We start from the raw sequence: 14,521 nt of genomic DNA on the forward strand, positions 1-14,521 counted from the left end.
ATTTTAACATTAGCCTAAGCAAAATGTAATTAGACCAGCTAATCTGATTTAAAAAAAAAAAACAAAAAAAAAACACCCCCGGCAAAAATCCTTTTTAAAAAACATAATGCTATTTTAATGGAAATAGCCTTTTTATGAAATGCAAGTGACAAAGACTTGAATAATGCCTGTGAGCTTGTTATTTAATTTTGTGTTCACTAATTTGTTAATAAAAGAGAATGGGGGCACTTCATTCCTAAATTTTATATATGGAATCGATTTTTAAAGTGGATTATTATTCTTTTCTTTTCTTTCCTTTTCTTTTTTTTTTTTTGTTAATCCTTACCTAAGGATATTTTTCCATTGTTTTCTAGAGAGAGTAGAAGAGAGGAGGAGAGGCAAAGAGAGAAACATCAATGTGCAAGAGAAACATTCATTGGATGCCTCTCATAGGTGCTGGGGGATTGAGCCTGTAACCCAGGTAAATGCCCTTGATCAGAATCAAACCCAAGACCAATCAGTCTGAAGTCTGATGCTCTCATCACTGAGACAAACCAGCTAGGGCTACAGTAAAATTTTTTATGTAAACATTCACTTTTACTTAACATACCTAGATCCTAATTGAACCTCTAAAAGGGTTGTGTGTGTATGTGTTTAATGACAACCATATGTAGAAGAGCTTTGGGAATTGTACCATGTTTTTAATGTTTGTCTTCACTGCTCCTTCCCATTAAGGAGTTTTACTATATTCACATATTTTTGCAACCATCATCAAAATTGATTTTAGAAGATTTCATTACCCCCTCTCAAAAGAGAAGTGCCATAAACATTAGTACCGTATTTTCTGGCGTATAAGACGACCTCCTAATTTTTACAGTTAAAACATAGGTTTAGGCATATATTCACTGTAAAAGACTACCTCCCACTTCAAAGAAAATACTTACTTTGCCATCAAGATCTGCAGGTTGTGCAAACTCGATCACTAACTCTGCATGATGTTGCAGAAGTGAAGGGAACCAGGTTTGCTAAAGTAATTGTGGTGATAGAAATGTTTTAGCCTCAGAAGCTACTGAGGTGGTTCATTCTATCCTAGTATAGTGTAAAAAAAAAAAAAAAAGATCTGCAGGTAACTTTTGTGCAATTTTGGTCTTTTGCCCCCGATGTTCGGTTGACTTTTTTTCGTTTCAAACGTCGTCCTATACGCCGGAAAATATGGGTAGTCCTTCTTAATTTACTCCAGTTTTCTTCCCCAGACAGTTATTAATCTACTTCTGTCTCATAGATTTTCCGGTTCTGGATTTTCCATCTAAATGGAATCACGCAATATGTGGTCTTTTATGACTTCCTTGGGACTAACTTCTATAGCATGTATCTATTTCATTATTTTTATTACTGAATGATAGTCTAATGTCATTTGGTATTTTTAATTTATCCATTCATCATTTGCTCTTCATTTGGGTATTTCCACTGTCTGGCTATCTACACTAATAAAAGAAATATGCAAATTGCTGTACCTCCACCATGCCCACAAGCCAATCAGGAATGGATATGCAAATTAACCAAACAAAGATGGTGGATTAATTTGCATACACAGGTGGGAAGTGGCCAGGCAGGGCAGGACACCTGCTCTGAGAGGGAGGATGGGGAGCTAAAAGAGCTACAGGAGCTGTGTTCTGGCAGAGAAGAGAAGACTGAAGGCTCTAGCCAGAGCAACAACTCTGGCCAGAGCAAAGATGGAAGGCAGCAGCCAGAGCAAAGGCCTGAGTCCTGGGAGCCAGAGTAAAACTGGTGATGGCAGCCAGGGGAAGGAAGGCCTATTGCACAAATCTTCATGCAATGGGCCTGTAGTTATGAATAAAGCTGCTATGAACATCTGTGTGCCAGCCAGTTTTTGGTGAACATATATTTTCATTTTTTTTTAGGGTATATATCTAGGAGTGGAATTACTCAGTCTTAACTCTGTTGAGTTATTTGAGGAACTGCCAGACTATTTTGCAAAATATTTCATCATTTTATATTCTATGTTTCTCCACATCCTCTCCAACATTTATAGTTATTTTTATTTTGGGTACAGATATATCATAGTATAACGTGCTCTTCCATTGTGATTTTAATTTGCATTTACCTCATGATTAATGATCATTTAATATGCTTATTGGAAATTTGTATGCATTTGTAAAAATATATTCATATCCTTTGCCCATTTTTTAAATTAAATTATCTTTTTATTATTGAGTTTTAAGAGTTTTGGATACTTATATGTAATCTGAATACAACTCTATTATTAAGCTCATGATTTGCAAATATTTTCTAGTCTGTGGGATGTCTTTTCACCTTCCTGATGGTGTCCATTGAAGCACAAAAGTTTAAATTTAAATGAAGTCAAAGTTATCTAATTTTTTCTTTATGGTGTCATATTTGAGAATGCTTAGCTTGATCTAAGGTCATAGAAATTGTTTTCTATATTTTCTAATAATTTTATTATTTAAGCTCTAACATTTAGTTTTATGATATTTTTATTAACTTTGGTGTGAGGTGTGAGAAAGAGGTTAAACTTTATTCTTATGCATATGAATATCCAGTTTGACAACAACATTTGTTGAAACAAATTTTCTTTCTCTATTTAATTATGTTGGCTTCCTTGTTAAAGTCAATTGACTAAAACTGTGAAGGTTTATTTCTGTACTTCCAGTTCTATTGCACTGATCTATGTACTTACCCTTATGCCAGTACCATGCAGTGCTAATTTATAAAGTTTTTAGTTCTGTAGTAAGTTTTGAAATCAGGAAGTATGAACCATTGTCTTTTTTTCAAGATTGTTTTAGCTTTTCTGGGTCCCATGAATTTTTATATGAATTTAGTATCAGCTTGTCATTTGAACAAAGAAGTCAGCTGAGATTTTCATGGGGACTATACTCAAATTTAAATAATTTGAGGAGTAATAACATCTTAACGATCTTGAAAGTTTCAATTTATAAACATGGGTGTCTTTCCATTTATTTAGATGTTTAATTTATTTTAATAATTTTTGTTGTTTTCATATAAAATTTTATACTAGTTTTGTTAAAAGTTGTTCCCCAGTGTTTTGTTATTGCTTTTTAAAATATTTAATGTATATGCTCCATCTTTGCTGAGCGTATTTTTTTTACTTCTTTTTGTTTTTATTTTGGTAAGAAAATTTAATATGTGGTCTAGTCTCAACAAAATTTTAAGTATACAATCCAGTATTTTTAACTATAAGAATAATGTTGGGTAGATCTCCAGAACTTAATAATCTTATGTAATTGAATCTTTATGCACACTGAATAACAACTCACCATTTCCCCCTCATCTCAGCCCCTAGAAAGCACCATTCCATTCTCTGCTGCTGTGTGTTTGACTAACTTAGATAACTCATGTAAGTAGAATCATGCAATATGTTCCTTTGGCGACTGGTTTATTTCACAAAGCATGCTATCCTCAAGGTTCATCCATGTTGTAGCATGTGTCAGCATTTTCTTCTTTGTTAAGGCTAAGAAATATTCCATTGTATCTATATAATATTTTTCCATTCCTCTGTGCATGGACATTTCAGTTATTTTCATATTTTGGCTATTGTGAATAATGCTTCATTGAATATGGAAAAGTAAATATCTCTTAGAGATCTTAATTTCCATTCTTCTGAACAAATACTCTAAAGTGAAATTGCTGGATCATAGGGTTATTTCTGCTTTTATTTTTTGAAATGATTCTATATTGGTTTTCATAGTGGCTGATCCATTCACACTCCCATCAACAGTATATATATTCTGAAAGTGTGGGGTGACATCTCATTGTAGTTTTAACTTGTATTTCCCTGATGATTAGTGATATTGAAAAATCAATGTAATCCCTGTCAAAATCCCAATGACATTTTTTGTAGAAGTAGAAAATTATAATTTATTACCGATTTATACTTAATTCACTTAGAAACAATACTGCTATAAGCTGTGTTTTATGTTATTACTATTATATATGTATACTAGTGGCCTGGTGCACAAAATTTGTGTACAGGGATGGGGGTTGTTCCTCAGCCTGGACTGCACCCTCTCCAATCTGCGATCCCTCTAAGGATGTCCTACTGCCGGTTTACAGGAACCAGGCCTAAAACGGCAGTCAGACATCCCTCTCACAATCTGGGACTGCCCATTGGGGCCATCATGTCTTCATATCTGGTCATTACTCACCAGGATTTTTGTGACCGTGATATTGTTGCCTAATGTGGGTACATTTAGAACTGAAAGCCAAAGCCCATGCAGCTTTAGTATATGAGAGCTTGTTGTTTTACTGCTTTTCAGCTTCTTAATTTATGTCAAATTTTCAAATATTTTTACTTAGTAGAAGAAGTCTATAGGGTCCTAAGTCTTTCTTAAAATACATTTTATCTGGAAGCTCCAAAATATTTTCTTAAATATTCTTTTAAGAAATTAATTGCCCCCCTTTTAGTCCTTATTTCACTATTAAGAAATGTTCCAACTCTAGCAATCACAATTTATACCCAGAAAACTAATGCAACTTATATTTCTTACTGGCAAAAATATAGATAAACAATGAAATTGAGAATCTATTGAAAAGGTAAATGTGACATGATGTCTTTCAATTGCCTTTTAGTACTATAAAAATAAATAGTTCCTATTTAAAATTAGGGAGTGAAATTGAAACAATAAGATTTCCTTCTCTTAGTCAGGAATCATTTAGCTAAAGAAAGAGAAACTCACATCCACTCAAAGTAACTACACTAAAAGGGGTTTATTATAAGGATCCTACCAATATCATAGAATCCTACTTGCTAGTAACATGATTGGGCCTCATGGGGTCTGGAAAACTACTTTTCTAGTCTTTAGGGAATGTATATTTCTCTCTCTCTCTCTCTCTCTCTCTCTCTCTCTCTCTCTCTCTCTCTCTCTCTCTGTCTCTCTCTCCCTCTCTCCATTTCTTCCAAAAAGTACTGAAAACTAGTTCTCTTTTCAGGGCCTTCAGTATGTGTTTTTCTTATAAATTTAGTCCATATATGGCTTTACATTTTCCAAGCGCTAATTTCAACAGCCTTTTGCTGTACATTTTCCCATCTCTTCTCCATCACTCCTTGACTCAGAATAGATGACCTAATTCCAAATTCCAGGTAGAGAAAATATAGTTGACTGAATTTCTATAAGTTGTCTGCTCTTGATCTAATTACTATGACTGAAATGATGAAGTCTGTGTTATATTGGGCTGTTCTTATGCAAGTTACAGGAAGAACTGGTTCACTAAGGGAAGAAAAGGCATCTTTGCAGGTCAATTATGTGCTGTAGTGAACTCCTTAAGGGAAGATACCATGTCCTATTAATTTACTAGGACAACTTGAACAGTTTTAAAATGAATATTGAATAAAATAATGCAAGGTCAATTTGCATTTCTGCCTCAAGGAGGCATTGATGTTGATAGAAATTAAATATTCCAGTTCCTTTGTTTGTGTGTGTGTGTGTGTGTGTGTGTGTGTGTGTGTGTGTGTGTTATTAAGGTAATTTTTTCCATGGAGCAGTGGTCAACAGTTTTTTGGGGGTAGGGCAGGGGGCCGCAAGTGAACTGTGAACTTCTCTGAGCCACCTTGAAGATATTTTCAATATCTGGGAATGGAGCAACAATGACAGTGCTTCCATACCTTTCCATTCTTATAGACTAGTTATTTCAACACTAGTTTTACTAGTTATTTCAACACTAGTGCATGTATACTAAAATGTTACATAAAACATAAGTATTGTATATTATATAAAAATGGAATGCATAATTAAACAGGTGTGAAAAGCCAAGCTCTGCCCATTAACATTCCTGCTCTGTTCATCCTCCTAAAATCTCTCCCCGAGCCTGAGGGGCACTCCTGTAGGGCTCCCAGGGACCCAGAGACTATGATTTTTAAACGATAGCTTTTAGATAAAAAGCAAGAAACCTTTATGTAACTGCTCATTTTTTTAAATACATGTATATCTTTATTTACATGTATACACTAGTGGCCTGGTGCACTGATTCCTGCGCATTTAAAGGAAATCATTTATATCATTATTTGCCCTTTCTCTATAACAGAAGTGCCAGAGATGAAAGAAAATTAGTAAAATATATGTGAAAATAATATGTAAATTGATTTATAAATAAATAATAACAACAAAGACATTATATACAAACAACAAAAACATAATACAAAGGCAACATTGATAAAAAAAAAGACTAATAAATTGATTAAATTTATTCTGATATCTCCCTGTATACCACATTAAGAGTAAAAACACTTTCAGAGAGATTAACTAATTTCCTTTGTGATAAAGTATTTACAACTTTAATTTAATGTCACAAACTGTTCAAACTTGAGAGAAAGCAACATATAACTGACAATGTCTGAAAATGGGTTTAGGTAGAAATATTCCTACTCTGTCTAGAGTTTGTCCTTGTGATTTATTAATAGTCATCACAAATGCTGGCATCCTGGGAAACTGTCTTCGAATTAATTTAAATGGTAGGCCAGTGTCAGACAGGGACAAATAAATTCTTGGAATCAGAACAACCTCTCCTTCCACAGATTCTGTTAATATTTCAGCTTCAATTATGGTAAATCATAATCTTTTGATAATAAATCTAGTACAATTACAAAGACCCCATTTACTATTAAGATTTTTCAGTAGCATGATGATCGCACCTACTTTCAATTTTAATTTATGACACAGCATTCCAGAAGGAGTGATACTATTAAGAAATTTGATGGGAAAGTTTTACTTTTTGGCATCATCCCTTGATTCAATGGAATCATCACTTAAATGGTACATTGTGCCAATAGTTGGTCTTCAGACATAGCCTGTTGATGACACTTTCTTTTAGCTTCAGAATGTCAACATAAACAACCAAAATTCATGATCAACAATAACAGATCAAAACACACACATGTAATTGTTGCCAGCCAAAGCTTTATATGTATCGTTTATGTGCAAGGTAATGTTTATTTTTAAATTACCAGTGAGTATCATATGAACTGTCAGTTGGACAGTCAGATGTCCATTGTGGTCAGTCACCTTGGCTTTTATATATATAGATGAGAATGTGATGCAAAAAGTTTAATGAAGACATAGGAAATGGGTTGTCATTACGTTCCCATTGCTGCAAGTTTTTCAGAGGCTAAATTCAAGTGCATAAATTCTTTTGTTCAATGAACTGTTCCTGAGCATATATACTACATTTTGTTCTTGGCATGAAAATATTAATGAAGGGAATTCTGTTATCAAGACATAATTGTATCCAATGAGAATATTTTTATTTTATTTTATTGTACTTAAGATAAAATAGCATACTTAGAACCATCAGTGGAAAGAAAGTAGCAAATATGTTGGTGCACAGAATAAGCACAGTAGTCCCCTTTGTTCCCCCACTCTCATCTTTTTCCTGACCCGTGCACATAAGATCATGATTGGTATAACCGCTAAATCTCTTGGCTTATGTGGTGATTTTTGTTTCTCTGCCAATCCTAAATATGACTTGAAATATTGATTTCCCAAAATGACAGAATGTTTTAAATGCTTTAAATTTACATCGCTCAGTGTTGTATTAAAATGAAAAAAATATTTTTGCTTATATTGAAAAAGTATAGAATTTTTTTGCTTGTGAAAATAAATGTTGAAATAGGAAACTTTTATAAGCAAATTAGTATGTCTAATCCTAATGTATCTTCATAGAACTGTAGATATTAGAACTGAAAGGGAACTTAAAATTTATTATAGGCACTGTGGTTGCCAAGCAAGTATCCATTCCTAGAGTTCTGATAAGAAACACTGGTTTAACAAATCCTTCTAATCATATTGTCCTCTTTGTCAAATTACTTTTTTTAAAACATATTTTTACTGATTTCAGAGAGGAAGAGAGAGATAGAAACATCAATGATGAGAAAGAATCATTGATTGGCTGCCTCTTGCATGCATCACACTGGGGTTTGAACATGCAACCTGGGCATCTGCCCTGACCAGGAATTGAACCGTGACCTTCTGGTTCATAGGTTGACACTCAACCACTGAGCCATGCCAGCTAGGCTGTCTGATTACTTTTTAATTAGTATATATGTGTGACCATGTTCTGGATAATGAGATGTAAGGAGGAGTATCCTAGAGGGAGAGTATGATGAAAGACTTCAGGGAAATAATTTTTCTCATATAAAACAGCCATATATAATATGACTTGCTATTTACCTAAGACTATGTAATTCTTGGAGCTGTGGCAACAATCTTGCAATGAAGAAGACAAAATGCCATTCACTAACTTTGAAAGAGTAAACATCTGGGTGTCTGTTGATATGCATGACATTTCCAGTTGTTTGAGTACTAGACTTCTTATTATGTGGGGGGAAAAGTAAGCCCTTGGTTAAGCTATTATTAGTTGGGTGTGTTTTTTATACCTAAAGCTGAAAACACTCATGACAGAGATAGCTATCATTTAACAAACACATGATCTTTGCCCCTCCTACAATCTCTTCATTTTATCTTTGGGAAAAAAAACAAAAAATGGGGTCAGGCAGGTATTAATCTTTGCCCCTCCTACAATACCTTTATTTTTTTTGGGGGGGGGGGAAATTGGGTCAGACAGGTATATTTAACTGAAAAAATATTACATAGTTACTTCATGGCAGGTTTGAAGTTCAAACAATATTTTTCTTCAGTACTAATCTGCATTTCTAAAACTATGGCATATGGGGGTCCCTTCACCCATTTTCTTGATAAAAAAATGATTATTTTACAATTTGTTGCATTTGAAGTCTACATACCTATACCTGATGAAAATTAATGAGCATACTATGCCATTAAAAATATTTTGAATGTGTTTTAAAATTACAAGTTTTACAGGGTTCACCCCCTGACTTATGAGGATAAGACAAATAGTCTTTCTTAGCAAGTATTGCTAAATTCTCCTTTAGCAGGTACAACAGAATTCAAAGCAGTTGGCTTTCAGGAAAAAAAAAAAAAAAGGTCTTCTGATAAAGTAGACTCTTAAAAATGAAAATTATAAAATATTTTGAAATGTAAAAGGAATTATCATTTGTCAGTTGTCTACCAGACACATAGTTGAATAAAATCTAAAATAGTTTGATGATTATCAACTTCTAAGTGATTAGAAAGCTATTATTTTACTATTTAATACTTAAAAATGTATCCTTCCAGAGCAGCCATTGGATCTATGAGGAGATAGGACAGAGAGAAAAATCAGAATATAATCTTTTGTCAGAAAGATGAGAAAACAAACAAGCACTTATATAGAGATTTTAACTGTGCATGCAACATAGACTATACAATCACGTAAAATCTTTTCTGTGCCTGGAATTCTTTTGAAAAGTAAAATATCATTTTTGCAGAAATATAATGTCCATTAGAAGTTCTGATAGAGCTGAATTTGAAGGCTTCTAATAAGTCAATTTTTCAGATTCCTGAAAGGTTGAAGCATGACTCTTTTTTCATTCCCACTAAACAGAATTAATGACAGCAAATTACAACAGTAAGTTGAAGCTGACAAGGCAGTGAGTCTTTATATAACTAATTCAGAAAGGAAATCATGCAATTTTAGAACGATAAATGATATTAGGGTTTATTTATCATATTTAAATTGGTTCAAGTACTCATTTAAACACAAATAATATATCATGGACCCCTGAGTTTCACTTAAATTATTCTTACTAAAAATGACTTAAATATGTATAAACTTGAAATTATATTGTATCTTCATTTTCCAAACTTATAGCTTTTTTTTATAATCATAATAATATAAACAGAAGTATCAACAAATGTAAGCCATAAACATTAAAATTAAATTTATTTCACATTATGTATAATATTTCATGAAAAGAAATGATTAATATTGAATTTCATACTAAAAAAATAAAATTTCAGAGAGGGTTCTTTTTTAAATCTGTCTACACTAATAAAAGAGAAAGATGCAAATTGACCATATCTTGGTGACACCCACCAGCCAATCAGGAGTGATTATGCAAATTAACCCAACAGAGATGGTGTATTAATTTGCATACACAGGTACTGAGTTCCTGGGGGTGGGGCATTCCACTCTGCCTTAGCTGCTCTAGGCCTCTGGGCAGCATGGAAAGTTGGAAAGGTGGCTCTTGCAAGAGCAGAGTTGGTGCCAGTGGCTAGGAATAGGAAGGCCCATTTTTGCACGAATGTCTGTGCATTGGGCCTCTAGTTTTTATATATTTTACCTCATACAGCTTTGTTTATAATCACATATTGATGGTAAACTTTCAAAGAGTTTTTCTATCATAGCTTTAATTTTCCCTTTATTCTTGAAAGACAATTTTACTGCTTTGGTGTTTCTAGATAGATCAACATTTTCTCCCAGATTATTCTATAGTCTGGAGACTTTTATAGTTCCCTTTGAGAAGTGTACTATCTTAAAATGGTACTACTATATATTTGTCTTTTCTCTTTAATGTGTTAAAAATATTTTGTGAAATTCTTTAGTTTTCTAATTGTATCTCTAGACTTTTATATTTTTATCATGTTTGGTAGCCATGGTGATTCCTATGCATATAAATTCATTTCCTTTTATCAGTTTTGGAAAATGCAATACTGAATAACTCTCTCTTTAAATAATCCCTTTCCTTCATAAACTTTCCCTATGACCACACTTAGATGAATATTAGCTTTTACATTTGATCTTAAAAACAGTTGAAACTCTCAATTCTTCATTACCTTTACCCTCTTTGATTCATAATGGATAATTTATTTATTATCATCCTATTGTTAAACATTATATTCGGTTGAGCCTAAGATGGCATTTAGCCATACATTTCTAATTAGAACAATATTTCATTTCTAAGATATAATTTGGTATGCTTCAACTCTTCCTGGTAATTTTTGAAAAGAGATTTTTGGTTTGTTCTTTTTTATGTTGCCATATCTCTGTAAATATGTCACACAGAGTTATTCTATTGTGTCTAGCTGTGAATTCTAATTTATAATTTCCTTCCTACTGTAAAAAAAAAAAAAGTTTGTTGTTTCTGTCAAATATTGTTCATAGACATTTGTTTTTATTGTGTTTGTGAGTTTCATTTATGAACTCAAGGGTGACTAATTTGTGGAAACATGAGGCCTTAATTTGAAGATGCCTTTCTTTAAAATAGTTTACAGTTGATTCTGTGAAGAATTTGGGGGAGTTGTTTACCTTAGGAAAATGTAGGTTCCCTGTAGGGTCCTGAGTGGAATCTGGGGGTGTCAAGTAAGTTCTTTCTCTTGCACAGTCATTGCTGATAGTACCCATGTCAATTCTCTCTTTCATCTTGCAGACTGCTCCCTGTAACTGCTTACTTAGTTGTTGTTGTTGTTTTGGATATTTGCAGTTTCTGTTGCTTCTACTGAAACTTTAAATGTAGCAAAAATATACATGGTGCAAGATCTAGTTGTTTTGTTGTGAAAATGCCTCAGGTTGTCTAGTCCAAATGGCTCCAAGTGAAAGTTGCTTTGGTTAGAGCCATGGTGGGCAAATTGCGGCTCCTGAGATACGTGCGGCTCTTTGGCCCCTTGAGTGTGGATCTTCCACAAAATACCATGGCCTGGGCGAGTCTATTTTGAAGAAGTGGCATTAGAAGAAGTTTAAGTTTAAAAAAATTTGGCTCTCAAAAGAAATTTCAATAGTTGTACTGTTGATATTTAGCTCTGTTGACTAATGAGTTTGCCAATCACTGGGTTAGAGCATTTTGATTTTGAAAGTTTGTTTTTAGCAAACAAATATATGACTATAGAAGTAAATTGGTAAAGACTTCAATCTGTGAAGATAGCACCACTTTGAAAATAACTTGGACTAAAATTTTATTTCTTAAACTTACATGGAATATGTTGACATCTAGTCATTGTAATCTTAGATTCAATATATTTAATGGCCAAAGCCATTATCTTACTGTAATCACCTAAAATCAGTCCATTTGTTTCCATGGGATAGCCATGAGAAAGTAACCTACCTATTAGCCATCAGGCTCGTTTGCCACACAGGAAACATGCTAAGTAATGACCTTTTATTTATTTTTAAATTTTTTGTTGAATTCCTACCTATTTTTTAGACATGCTCTAAGTTCTAGGGTTACAAAGACTAACAAAACCAAGTCCATTGCCACATTATATTTACATTGTAGTGATGACAGGACAAAAAAAATAAATAAATAAGTGCAATGCAGAAAATAAAACAGTGATGTGATTAAAAATGACTGAGAAGGAGTATTATTGACTGTTTGGATTGTATTATGGTGATGACTTCCCTGAGTAGATAGGAGTTCTGAGGAAGATCTGGGGTGAGTATTTGTAACAAGGGCCTAGTGCAATGGCCCTGAGGAAGAATAGAGCTTGGCGTGTATCTAAAGGAGAAGAACAAAAAGAATGTCGGTCTGATTGCAGCAGGGTGATCCATTCTTTTTTTCTTTTTTTTTCTTTTTTTTAATATATTTTATTGATCTTTCACAGAGAGGAAGAGAGAGGGATAGAGAGTTAGCAACATCGATGAGAGAGAAACATCAATCAGCTGCCTCTTGCACACTCCCTACTGGGGATGTGCCCACAACCAAGGTACATGCCCTTGACCGGAATTGAACCCGGGACCTTTTAGTCTGTAGGCCAACTCTCTATCCATTGAGCCAAACCAGTTTGGGCAAGGGTGATCCATTCTTAAAATATGAGTGCAGGAGGCAGCTGATCAATATGTCTCACATACATTTTCTCTCTCTCTAAAATCAATAAAAACCTATTTTAAAAGGAAAGTATCAATAAGTAAGTAATATGAAGAGATGAGTGAAGAGCAACAAAATTATTCACATTTTTAAAGAGCAAAGGATATGCTGAGTTAATTGGGCTGGCGAGGTTTCTGGGGATCCTGAGAGGTCAGGATACATGGTGTTATCCTGACCACAGGCATCAGATACTAAGTGAACAGTTTTTGATAGTTAAATAGGATTCTTAATTAACAAGATTATCCTGTAGACTTTATAACCTCTTAAACTGCAGTGCTCAGCAAGAAAATAAAGAAGACAGAGGCTGAACATTACATGGAAGTTTATTTATGTTTAATTTTATGGACATCTTTAAAGTATATTCTGCCTTGCTCTGGAAGTTTTATTTTTTCGTTTGCTTCATCCTGTAACAGCTAAAACAACATTATGAAATCCTGGGGCAGTGTGATCTCTGGCCTCATAGGGTAGAAGAATTTTTTAAGTCTGTGCATGTTCAGTGCTAGTTTGAACACTAAGTGCTTTAAATTAGAAACTTTCTGAAAAAGGAGAATCTGCTTTATGTATCTATCAGTTCAAAATGTCTAAGGGCATGAGCCATGGAATACCAGCAGTACTTATTCTAATGCAATTGACTAGAGGATGTGGGAGCTTCAAGCTGAAGGTCATTCACTCACTAATAAATATCTCTTTTGCTGCTGTTGTTCGTGATATGATAAAGGGTTCCAGTATTATCCACTTATTACAAAAGTGGGACCTTGGAAGAACAAACTACAGAAATAAATAATTGCCTTTTATGGATTCCTGTTTTCTACAGGTAGAGCCTTAAAAAATATAATCAGAGATTATTCTATAGTATTAATATGATAAGGGTATTCTCTCATAATTAAAGAATATCCACTTAAAGCAAAAGAGAAATGATTATTAGAAGTTATTCTTAATGTTTTTTATTATTATAGACATTTTTAAAATTATTAATTATAAATCCATACAAAATAGATTTGTTTGTAATACCACCAAAACCAACCATGCCAGAATATAAATGAGAAAAGGTTAGAGACACAGACACACAATGCACACACACACACACACACACACACACACACAAACATACATATACACACATATATAATACAAACACATATACAATGTGATGAAAGCAAATGCAAGCTTCAGGAGATAGGGGAGATATAATCAATTGGATTAATTGGGCTGGTGAGGTTCCTGGGAATCATGGGAGTTCAGGATACATAGTGTTATCCTGACCACAGGCATTGGATACTAAGTAAACAGTTTTTGGTAGTTAAATAGGATTCTTAATTAACAAGATTATCCTGTAGACTTTATAACCTCTTAAACTGTAGTGCTCAGCAAGAAAGTAAATAAGGCAGAAGATTAACTGGATTATATCAGACCCATTTATTTCATCATAGTTATCTTCTGAAGAGTGTAATTTATTCTGTGATATATAACTCTACGTATATTTCCATAAACAGGTTGGTGTGTTTATCCCCAATTTCCTATGTCAAACCTGATTTCCAGTGTGATGGTATTGATACTTGGGGGTATGGCCTTCAGGAGGTATCGGGTCATGGGGGCTGCGCCCTCATGAATAAGATTAGTAAGTGCATTTATAAAGGAAGCCCAGAGAACCCCGCCCTCTCCCTTCTGCTCTGTGAGAAAGCATAGAAAGGATTGCCGTCTATGAACCAGGAAGCAGGCTCTAACCAGACACAGAATCTGGTAGCACCTTTATCTTGGACTTCTCAGAGGGTCTCAAGTACCATGAGAAAT

General features: G+C 33.8%; 1 protein-coding gene and 1 non-coding gene across 2 annotated transcripts in view; both read left to right on the forward strand.

Moving 5' to 3' along the window:
* Positions 1-14,521, forward strand: part of NAALADL2 (N-acetylated alpha-linked acidic dipeptidase like 2) — a 1,040,385-nt gene that overhangs the window by 134,941 nt on the left and 890,923 nt on the right. The window lies entirely within an intron of this gene.
* Positions 947-1,079, forward strand: LOC118725090. Its single transcript, XR_004989837.1, has one exon. It is a non-coding gene; the product is annotated as a small nucleolar RNA SNORA66 (small nucleolar RNA).

The sequence above is a fragment of the Pipistrellus kuhlii genome, unplaced genomic scaffold (assembly GCF_014108245.1).
Source record: "Pipistrellus kuhlii isolate mPipKuh1 unplaced genomic scaffold, mPipKuh1.p scaffold_m20_p_2, whole genome shotgun sequence".
NCBI classification, from domain to species: domain Eukaryota; kingdom Metazoa; phylum Chordata; class Mammalia; order Chiroptera; family Vespertilionidae; genus Pipistrellus; species Pipistrellus kuhlii.